Source organism: Heterodontus francisci, chromosome 28 (assembly GCF_036365525.1).
Source record: "Heterodontus francisci isolate sHetFra1 chromosome 28, sHetFra1.hap1, whole genome shotgun sequence".
Lineage (NCBI taxonomy): Eukaryota > Metazoa > Chordata > Chondrichthyes > Heterodontiformes > Heterodontidae > Heterodontus > Heterodontus francisci.
In genome coordinates this window covers 40,601,289-40,612,884 of record NC_090398.1, presented here as the reverse complement: position 1 = coordinate 40,612,884, position 11,596 = coordinate 40,601,289, and positions in this window count along the sequence as shown.

Genomic DNA, 11,596 nt, shown 5'->3' with positions numbered 1-11,596 from the left:
TGCCCTGTCGTTTTTATAAATAACAGTAACATTATTTTCCTGTGTATTGATTGCCCTGTCCTTTTATAGAAATAACAGTAACATTATTTCCCTGTGTACAGATTGCCCTGTCCTTTTTATAAATAACAGTAACATTATTTCCCTGTGTATTGATTGCCTTGTCCTTTTTATAAATCACAGTAACATTATTCCCCTGTGTATTGATTGCCTTGTCCTTTTTATAAATAACAGTAACATTATTTCCCTGTGTATAGATTGCCCTGTCCTTTTTATAAATAACAGTAACATTATTTCCCTGTGTATTGATTGCCTTGTCCTTTTTATAAGTAACAGTAACATTATTTCCGTGTGTATTGATTGCCCTGTCCTTTTTATAAATAACTGTAACATTATGTCCCTGTGTATAGATTGCCCTGTCCTTTTTATAATTAACAGTAACATTATTTCCCTGTGTATAGATTGCACTGTCGTTTGTATAAATAACAGTAACATTATTTTCCTGTGTATTGATTGCACTGTCCTATTTTATAAATAACAGTGACATTATTTCCCTGTGTATTGATTGCCCTGTCCTTTTTTATAAATAACAATGACATTATTTCCCTGTATATAGATTTGCTTGTCCTTTTTATAAATAACAGTAACATTATTTCCCTGTGTATTGATTGCCCTGTGCTTTTTATAAATAACAGTAACATTATGTCCCTGTGTATAGATTGCCCTGTCCTTTTTATAATTAACAGTAACATTATTTCCCTGTGTATAGATTGCACTGTCGTTTTTATAAATAACAGTAACATTATTTTCCTGTGTATTGATTGCCCTGTCCTATTTTATAAATAACAGTGACATTATTTCCCTGTGTATTGATTGCCCTGTCCATTTTTATAAATAACAGTGACATTATTTCCCTGTATATAGATTTGCTTGTCCTTTTTTAGAATTAAGAGTAACATTATTTCCCTGTGTATAGATTGCCCTGTCCTTTTTATAAATAACAGTAACATTATTTCCCTGTATATAGATTGCCATGTCTTTTTTATAAATAACAGTAACATTATTTCCCTGTGTATTGATCGCCCTGTCCTTTTTATAAATAACAGTAACATTATTTCCCTGTGTATTGATTGCCCTGTGCTTTTCATAAATAACAGGAACATTATTTCCCTGTGTATAGATTGCCCTGTCCTTTTTATAATTAATAGTAACATTATTTCCCTGTGTATAGATTGCCCTGTCGTTTTTATAAATAACAGTAACATTATTTTCCTGTGTATTGATTGCCCTGTCCTTTTATAGAAATAACAGTAACATTATTTCCCTGTGTACAGATTGCCCTGTCCTTTTTATAAATAACAGTAACATTATTTCCCTGTGTATTGAATGCCCTGTCCTTTTTATAAATCACAGTAACATTATTCCCCTGTGTATTGATTGCCTTGTCCTTTTTATAAATAACAGTAACATTATTTCCCTGTGTATAGATTGCCCTGTCCTTTTTATAAATAACAGTAACATTATTTCCCTGTGTATTGATTGCCTTGTCCTTTTTATAAATAACAGTAACATTATTTCCGTGTGTATTGATTGCCCTGTCCTTTTGATAAATAACTGTAACATTATGTCCCTGTGTATAGATTGCCCTGTCCTTTTTATAATTAACAGTAACATTATTTCCCTGTGTATAGATTGCACTGTCGTTTTTATAAATAACAGTAACATTATTTTCCTGTGTATTGATTGCCCTGTCCTATTTTATAAATAACAGTGACATTATTTCCCTGTGTATTGATTGCCCTGTCCTTTTTTATAAATAACAATGACATTATTTCCCTGTATATAGATTTGTTTGTCCTTTTTATAAATAACAGTAACATTATTTCCCTGTGTATTGATTGCCCTGTCCTTTTTTAGAAATAAGAGTAACATTATTTCCCTGTGTATAGATTGCCCTCTCCTTTTTATAAATAACAGTAACATTATTTCCCTGTATATAGATTGCAATGTCCTTTTTATAAATAACAGTAACATTATATCCCTGTGTATTGATTGCCCTGTCCTTTTTATAAATAACAGTAACATTATTTCCCTATGTATTGATTGCCCTGTGCTTTTCATAAATAACAGGAACATTATTACCCTGTTTATTGATTGCCTTGTCCTTTTTATAAATAACAGTAACATTATTTCCCTGTGTATTGATTGCCCTGTCCTTTTTTATAAATAACAATGACATTATTTCCCTGTATATAGATTTGCTTGTCCTTTTTATAAATAACAGTAACATTATTTCCCTGTGTATAGATTGCCCTGTCCTTTTTATAAATAACAGTAACATTATTTCCCTGTGTATTGATTGCCTTGTCCTTTTTATAAATCACATTAAGATTATTTCCCTGTGTATTGATTGCCTTGTCCTTTTTATAAATAACAGTAACATTATTTCCCTGTGTATTGATTGCCCTGTCCTTTTTATAAATAACAGTAACATTATGTCCCTGTGCATAGATTGCCCTGTCCTTTATATAATTAACAGAAACATTTTTTCCCTGTGTATAGATTGCACTGTCGTTTTTATAAATAACTGTAACATTATTTTCCTGTGTATTGATTGCCCTGTCCTATTTGATAAATAACAGTGACATTATTTCCCTGTGTATTGATTGCAATGTCCTTTTTTATAAATAACAGTGACATTATTTCCCTGCATATAGATTTGCTTGTCCTTTTTATAAATAACAGTAACATTATTTCCCTGTGTATTGATTACCCTGTCCTTTTTTATAATTAACAGTAACATTATTTCCCTGTGTATTGATTGCCCTGTCCTTTTTATAAATAACAGTAACATTATTTCCTGTATATAGATTGCATGTCCTTTTTATAAATAACAGTAACATTACTTCCCTGTGTATTGATTGCCCTGTCCTTTTTTATAAATAACAGTCACATTATTTCCCTGTATATAGATTGCCCTGTCATTTTTATAAATAACAGTAACATTATTTGCCTGTGTATTGATTGCCCTGTCCTTTTTTATAAATAACAGTAACATTATTTCCCTGTGTATAGATTGCCCTGTCCTTTTTATAAATAACAGTAACATTATTTCCCTGTGTATTGATTGCCTTGTCCTTTTTATAATTAACAGTAACATTATTTCCCTGTGTATAGATTGCCCTGTCCTTTTTATAAATAACAGTAACATTATTTCCCTGTGTATTGATTGCCTTGTCCTTTTTATAATTAACAGTAACATTATTTCCCTGTGTATAGATTGCACTGTCCTTTTTATAAATAACAGTAACATTATGTCCCTGTGTATAGATTGCCCTGTCCTTTTTAGAATTAACAGTAACATTATTTCCCTGTGTATAGATTGCACTGTCGTTTTTATAAATAACAGTAACATTATTTTCCTGTGTATTGATTGCCCTGTCCGATTTTATAAATAACAGTGACATTATTTCCCTGTGTATTGATTGCCCTGTCCTTTTTTATAAATAACAGTGACATTATTTCCCTGTATATAGATTTGCTTGTCCTTTTTATAAATAACAGTAACATTATTTCCCTGTGTATTGATTGCCCTGTTCTATTTTATAAATAACAGTGACATTATTTCCCTGTGTATTGATTTGCTTGTCCTTTTTATAAATAACAGTAACATTATTTCCCTGTGTATAGATTGCCCTGTCGTTTTTATAAATAACAGTAACATTATTTTCCTGTGTATTGATTGCCCTGTCCTTTTATAGAAATAACAGTAACATTATTTCCCTGTGTACAGATTGCCCTGTCCTTTTTATAAATAACAGTAACATTATTTCCCTGTGTATTGATTGCCTTGTCCTTTTTATAAATCACAGTAACATTATTCCCCTGTGTATAGATTGCCCTGTCCTTTTTATAAATAACATTAACATTATTTCCCTGTATATAGATTGCCCTGTCCTTTTTATAAATAACAGCAACATTATTTCCCTGTATATAGATTGCCCTGTCCTTTTTATAAATAACAGTAACATTATGTCCCTGTGTATAGATTGCCCTGTCCTTTTTATAATTAACAGTAACATTATTTCCCTGTGTATAGATTGCACTGTCGTTTTTATAAATAACAGTAACAATATTTTCCTGTGTATTGATTGCCCTGTCCTATTTTATAAATAACAGTAACATTATTACCCTGTGTATAGATTGCACTGTCCTTTATATAAGTAACAGAAACATTATTTCCCTGTGTATAGATTGCCCCGTCCTTTATAGAAATAACAGTAACATTATTTCCCTGTGTATTGTTTGCCCTGTCCTTTTTTTTAGAAATAACAGTAACATTATGTCACTGCGCATAGATTGCCCTCTCCTTTATATAAATAACAGTAACATTATTTCCCTGTGTATTGAATGCCCTGTCCTTTTTGTGAATAACAGTAACATTATTTCCCTGTGTATTGATTGCCCTGCGCTTTTTATAATTAACAGTAACATTATTTCACTGTGTATTGATTGCCCTGTCCTTTTTAACAATAACGGAAACATTATTTCCCTGTGTATAGATTGCCCTGTCCTTTTTATAAATAACAGTAACATTATTTCCCTATATATAGATTGCCCTGTCCTTTTTATAAATAACAGCAACATTATTTCCCTGCGTATAGATTGCCCTGTCCTTTTTATAAATAACAGTAACATTATTTCCCTGTGTATTGATTGCCCTGTCCTTTTATAGAAATAACAGTAACATTATTTCCCTGTGTACAGATTGCCCTGTCCTTTTTGTAAATAACAGTAACATTATTTCCCTGTATATTGATTGCCCTGTCCTTTTTTAGAAATAACAGTAACATTATTTCCCTGTGTACAGATTGCCCTGTCCTTTTTATAAATAACAGTAACATTATTTCCCTGTGTATTGATTGCCTTGTCCTTTTTATAAATAACAGTAACATTATTTCCCTGCGTATTGATTGCCTTGTCCTTTCTTATAAATAACAGTGACATTATTTCCCTGTATATAGATTGCCTTGTCCTTTTTATAAATAACAGTAACATTATTTCCCTGTGTATTGATTGCTTTGTCCTTTTTATAAGTAACAGTAACATTATTTCCCTGTGTATTGATTGCCTTGTCCTTTTTATAAATAACAGTAACTTTATTTCCCTGTGTATAGATTGCCCTGTCCTTTTTATAAATAACAGTAACATTATTTCCCTGTGTATTGATTGCCTTGTCCTTTTTATAAATAACAGTAACATTATTTCCCTGTGTATTGATTGCCCTGTCCTTTTTATAAATAACAGTAACATTATTTCCGTGCAGATAGATTGCCATGTCCTTTTTTTTATAAATAACAGTAACATTATGTCACTGTGTATAGATTGCCCTGTCCTTTTTTATAAATAACAGTAACATTATTTCCCTATGTATTGATTGCCCTGTCCTTTTTATAAATAACAGTAACATTATTTCCCTCTGTCTTGTTTGCCCTGTCCTTTTTTTTATAAATAACAGTAACATTATGTCACTGTGTATAGATTGCCCTGTACTTTTTTATAAATAACAGTAACATTATTTCCCTGTGTATTGATTGCCTTGTCCTTTTTATAAATAACAGTAACATTATTTCCCTGTGTATAGATTGCCCTGTCCTTTTTATATATAACTGTAACATTATTTCCCTGTGTATTGATTGCCTTGTCCTTTTTATAAATAACAGTAACATTATTTCCCTGTGTATTGATTGCCCTGTGCTTTTTATAAATAACAGTAACATTATGTCCCTGTATATAGATTGCCCTGTCCTTTTTATAATTAACAGTAACATTATTTCCCTGTGTATAGATTGCACTGTCGTTTTTATAAACAACAGTAACATTATTTTCCTGTGTATTGATTGCCCTGTCCTATTTTATAAATAACAGTGACATTATTTCCCTGTGTATTGATTGCCCTGTCCTTTTTTATAAATAACAGTGACATTATTTCCCTGTATATAGATTTGCTTGTCCTTTTTATAAATAACAGTAACATTATTTCCCTGTGTATTGATTGCCCTGTCCTTTTTTAGAATTAAGAGTAACATTATTTCCCTGTGTATAGATTGCCCTGTCCTTTTTATAAATAACAGTAACATTATTTCCCTGTATATAGATTGCCATGTCCTTTTTATAAATAACAGTAACATTATTTCCCTGTGTATTGATTGCCCTGTCCTTTTTATAAATAACAGTAACATTATTTCCCTGTGTATTGATTGCCCTGTGCTTTTCATAAATAACAGGAACATTATTTCGCTGTGTATAGATTGCCCTGTCCTTTTTATAATTAATAGTAACATTATTTCCCTGTGTATAGATTGCCCTGTCGTTTTTATAAATAACAGTAACATTATTTTCCTGTGTATTGATTGCCCTGTCCTTTTATAGAAATAACAGTAACATTATTTCCCTGTGTACAGATTCCCCTGTCCATTTTATAAATAACAGTAACATTATTTCCCTGTGTATTGATTGCCCTGTCCTTTTTTAGAAATAACAGTAACATTATTTCCCTGTGTATAGATTGCCCTGTCCTTTTTATAAATAACAGTAACATTATTTCCCTGTGTATTGATTGCCTTGTCCTTTTTATAAATAACAGTAACATTATTTCCCTGTGTATTGATTGCCTTGTCCTTTTTTATAAATAACAGTGACATTATTTCCCTGTGTATTGTTTGCCCTGTCCTTTTTTTTTTATAAATAACAGTAACATTATGTCACTGTGCATCGATTGCCCTGTCCTTTTTTATAAATAACAGTAACATTATTTCCCTGTGTATAGATTGCCCTCTCCTTTATAGAAATAACAGTAACATTATTTCCCTGTGTATTGATTGCCCTGTCCTTTTTGTGAATAACAGTAACATTATTTCTCTGTGTATTGATTGCCCTGTGCTTTTTATAATTAACAGTAACATTATTTCACTGTGTATTGATTGCCCTGTCCTTTTTAACAAAAGCAGAAACATTATTTCCCTGTGTATAGATTGCCCTGTCATTTTTATAAATAAAAGTAACATTATTTCCCTATGTATAGATTGCCCTGTCCTTTTAATAAATAACAGCAACATTATTTCCCTGCGTATAGATTGCCCTGTCCTTTTTATAAATAACAGTAACATTATTTCCCTGTGTATTGATTGCTGTGTCCTTTTATAGAAATAACAGTAACATTATTTCCCTGTGTACAGATTGCCCTGTCCTTTTTGTAAATAACAGTAACATTATTTCCCTGTGTATAGATTGCCTTGTCCTTTCTGATAAATAACAGTAACATTATTTCCCTGTGTATTGATTGCTTTGTCCTTTTTATAAATAACAGTAACATTATTTCCCTGTGTATTGATTGCCTTGTCCTTTTTTATAAATAACAGTAACATTATTTCCCTGTGTATAGATTGCCCTGTCCTTTTTATAAATAACAGTAACATTATTTCCCTGTGCATTGATTGCCTTGTCCTTTTTATAAATCACAGTAACATTATTCCCCTGTGTATTGATTGCCTTGTACTTTTTATAAATAACAGTAACATTATTTCCATGTGTATAGATTGCCCTGTCCTTTTTATAAATAACAGTAACATTATTTCCCTGTGTATTGATTGCCTTGTCCTTTTTATAAATAACAGTAACATTATTTCCCTGTGTGTTGACTGCCCTGTCCTTTTTATAAATAACAGTAACATTATGTCACTGTGTATAGATTGCCCTGTCCTTTTTTATAAATAACAGTAACATTATTTCCCTGTGTATTGATTGCCTTGTCCTTTTTATAAATAACAGTAACATTATTTCCCTGTGTATAGATTGCCCTGTCCTTTTTATAAATAACTGTAACATTATTTCCCTGTGTATTGATTGCCTTGTCCTTTTTATAAATAACAGTAACATTATTTCCCTGTGTATTGATTGCCCTGTGCTTTTTATAAATAACAGTAACATTATGTCCCTGTATATAGATTGCCCTGTCCTTTTTATAATTAACAGTAACATTATTTCCCTGTGTATAGATTGCACTGTCGTTTTTATAAACAACAGTAACATTATTTTCCTGTGTATTGATTGCCCTGTCCTATTTTATAAATAACAGTGACATTATTTCCCTGTGTATTGATTGCCCTGTCCTTTTTTATAAATAACAGTGACATTATTTCCCTGTATATAGATTTGCTTGTCCTTTTTATAAATAACAGTAACATTATTTCCCTGTGTATTGATTGCCTTGTCCTTTTTTAGAATTAAGGGTAACATTATTTCCATGTGTATAGATTGCCCTTTCCTTTTTATAAATAACAGTAACATTATTTCCCTGTATATAGATTGCCATGTCCTTTTTATAAATAACAGTAACATTATTTCCCTGTGTATTGATTGCCCTGTCCTTTTTATAAATAACAGTAACATTATTTCCCTGTGTATTGATTGCCCTGTGCTTTTCATAAATAACAGGAACATTGTTTCCCTGTGTATAGATTGCCCTGTCCTTTTTATAATTAATAGTAACATTATTTCCCTGTGTAGAGATTGCCCTGTCGTTTTTATAAATAACAGTAACATTATTTTCCTGTGTATTGATTGCCCTGTCCTTTTATAGAAATAACAGTAACATTATTTCCCTGTGTACAGATTCCCCTGTCCTTTTTATAAATAACAGTAACATTATTTCCCTGTGTATTGATTGCCCTGTCCTTCTTTAGAAATAACAGTAACATTATTTCCCTGTGTATAGATTGCCCTGTCCTTTTTATAAATAACAGTAACATTATTTCCCTGTGTATTGATTGCCTTGTCCTTTTTATAAATAACAGTAACATTATTTCCCTGTGTATTGATTGCCTTGTCATTTTTTATAAATAACAGTGACATTATTTCCCTGTGTATTGTTTGCCCTGTCCTTTTTTTTATTAATAACAGTAACATTATGTCACTGTGCATAGATTGCCCTGTCCTTTTTTATAAATAACAGTAACATTATTTCCCTGTGTATAGATTGCCCTCTCCTTTATATAAATAACAGTAACATTATTTCCCTGTGTATAGATTGCCCTGTCCTTTTTGTGAATAACAGTAACATTATTTCTCTGTGTATTGATTGCCCTGTGCTTTTTATAATTAACAGTAACATTATTTCACTGTGTATTGATTGCCCTGTCCTTTTTAACAATAACAGAAACATTATTTCCCTGTGTATAGATTGCCCTGTCCTTTTTATAAATAAAAGTAACATTATTTCCCTATGTATAGATTGCCCTGTCCTTTTAATAAATAACAGCAACATTATTTCCCTGCGTATAGATTGCCCTGTCCTTTTTATAAATAACAGTAACATTATTTCCCTGTGTATTGATTGCTGTGTCCTTTTATAGAAATAACAGTAACATTATTTCCCTGTGTACAGATTGCCCTGTCCTTTTTGTAAATAACAGTAACATTATTTCCCTGTGTATAGATTGCCATGTCCTTTCTTATAAATAACAGTAACATTATTTCCCTGTGTATTGATTGCTTTGTCCTTTTTATAAGTAACAATAACATTATTTCCCTGTGTATTGATTGCCTTGTCCTTTTTATAAATAACAGTAACATTCTTTCCCTGTGTATAGATTGCCCTGTCCTTTTTATAAATAACAGTAACATTATTTCCCTGTGTATTGATTGCCTTGTCCTTTTTATAAATAACAGTAACATTATTTCCCTGTGTATTGATTGCCTTGTCCTTTTTTATAAATAACAGTAACATTGTTTCCCTGTGTATAGATTGCCCTGTCCTTTTTATAAATAACAGTAACATTATTTCCCTGTGTATTGATTGCCTTGTCCTTTTTATAAATAACTGTAACATTATTTCCCTGTGTATTGATTGCCTTGTCCTTTTTTATAAATAACAGTAACATTATTTCCCTGTGTATAGATTGCCCTGTCCTTTTTAGAAATAACAGTAACATTATTTCCCTGTGCATTGATTGCCTTGTCCTTTTTATAAATCACAGTAACATTATTCCCCTGTGTATTGATTGCCTTGTACTTTTTATAAATAACAGTAACATTATTTCCATGTGTATAGATTGCCCTGTCCTTTTTATAAATAACAGTAACATTATTTCCCTGTGTATTGATTGCCTTGTCCTTTTTATAAATAACAGTAACATTATTTCCCTGTGTGTTGACTGCCCTGTCCTTTTTATAAATAACAGTAACATTATGTCCCTGTGTATAGATTGCCCTGTCCTTTTTATAATTAACAGTAACATTATTTCCCTGTGTATAGATTGCCTTGTCCTTTTTATAAATAACAGTAACATTATTTTCCTGTGTATTGATTGCCCTGTCCTATTTTATAAATAACTGTGACATTATTTCCCTGTGTATTGATTGCCCTGTCCTTTTTTATAAATAACAGTGACATTATTTCCCTGTATATAGATTTGCTTGTCCTTTTGATAAATAACAGTAACATTATTTCCCTGTGTATTGATTGCCCTGTCCTTTTTTAGAAATAAGAGTAACATTATTTCCCTGTATATAGAATGCCCTGTCCTTTTTATAAATAACAGTAACATTATTTCCCTGTATATAGATTGCCATGTCCTTTTTATAAATAACAGTAACATTATTTCCCTGTGTATTGATTGCCCTGTCCTTTTTATAAATAACAGTAACATTATTTCCCTGTGTATTGATTGCCCTGTGCTTTTCATAAATAACAGGAACATTATTTCCCTGTGTATAGATTGCCTTCTCCTTTTTAAAATTAACAGTAACATTATTTTCCTGTGTATAGATTGCCCTGTCGTTTTTATAAATAACAGTAACATAATTTTCCTGTGTATTGATTGCCCTGTCCTATTTTATAAATAACAGTGACATTATTTCCCTGTGTATTGATTGCCGTGTCCTTTTTTATAAATAACAGTGACATTATTTCCCTGTAGAAAGATTTGCTTGTCCTTTTTATAAATAACAGTAACAATATTTCCCTGTGTATTGATTGCCCTGTCCTTTTTTATAATTAACAGTAACATTATTTCCCTGTGTATTGATTGCCCTGTCCTTTTTATAAATAACAGTAACATTATTTCCGCGTATATAGATTGCCATGTCCTTTTTATAAATAACAGTAACATTATTTCCCTGTGTATTGTTTGCCCTGTCCTTTTTTTTTTATAAATAACAGTAACATTATGTCACTGTGTATAGATTGCCCTGTCCTTTTTTATAAATAACAGTAACATTATTTCCCTGTGTATTGATTGCCTTGTCCTTTTTATAAATAACAGTAACATTATTTCCCTGTGTATAGATTGCCCTGTCCTTTTTATAAATAACTGTAACATTATTTCCCTGTGTATTGATTGCCTTGTCCTATTTATAAATAACAGTATCATTATTTCCCTGTGTATTGATTGCCCTGTGCTTTTTATAAATAACAGTAACATTATGTCCCTGTGTATAGATTGCCCTGTCCTTTTTATAATTAACAGTAACATTATTTCCCTGTGTATAGATTGCACTGTCGTTTTTATAAATAACAGTAACATTATTTTCCTGTGTA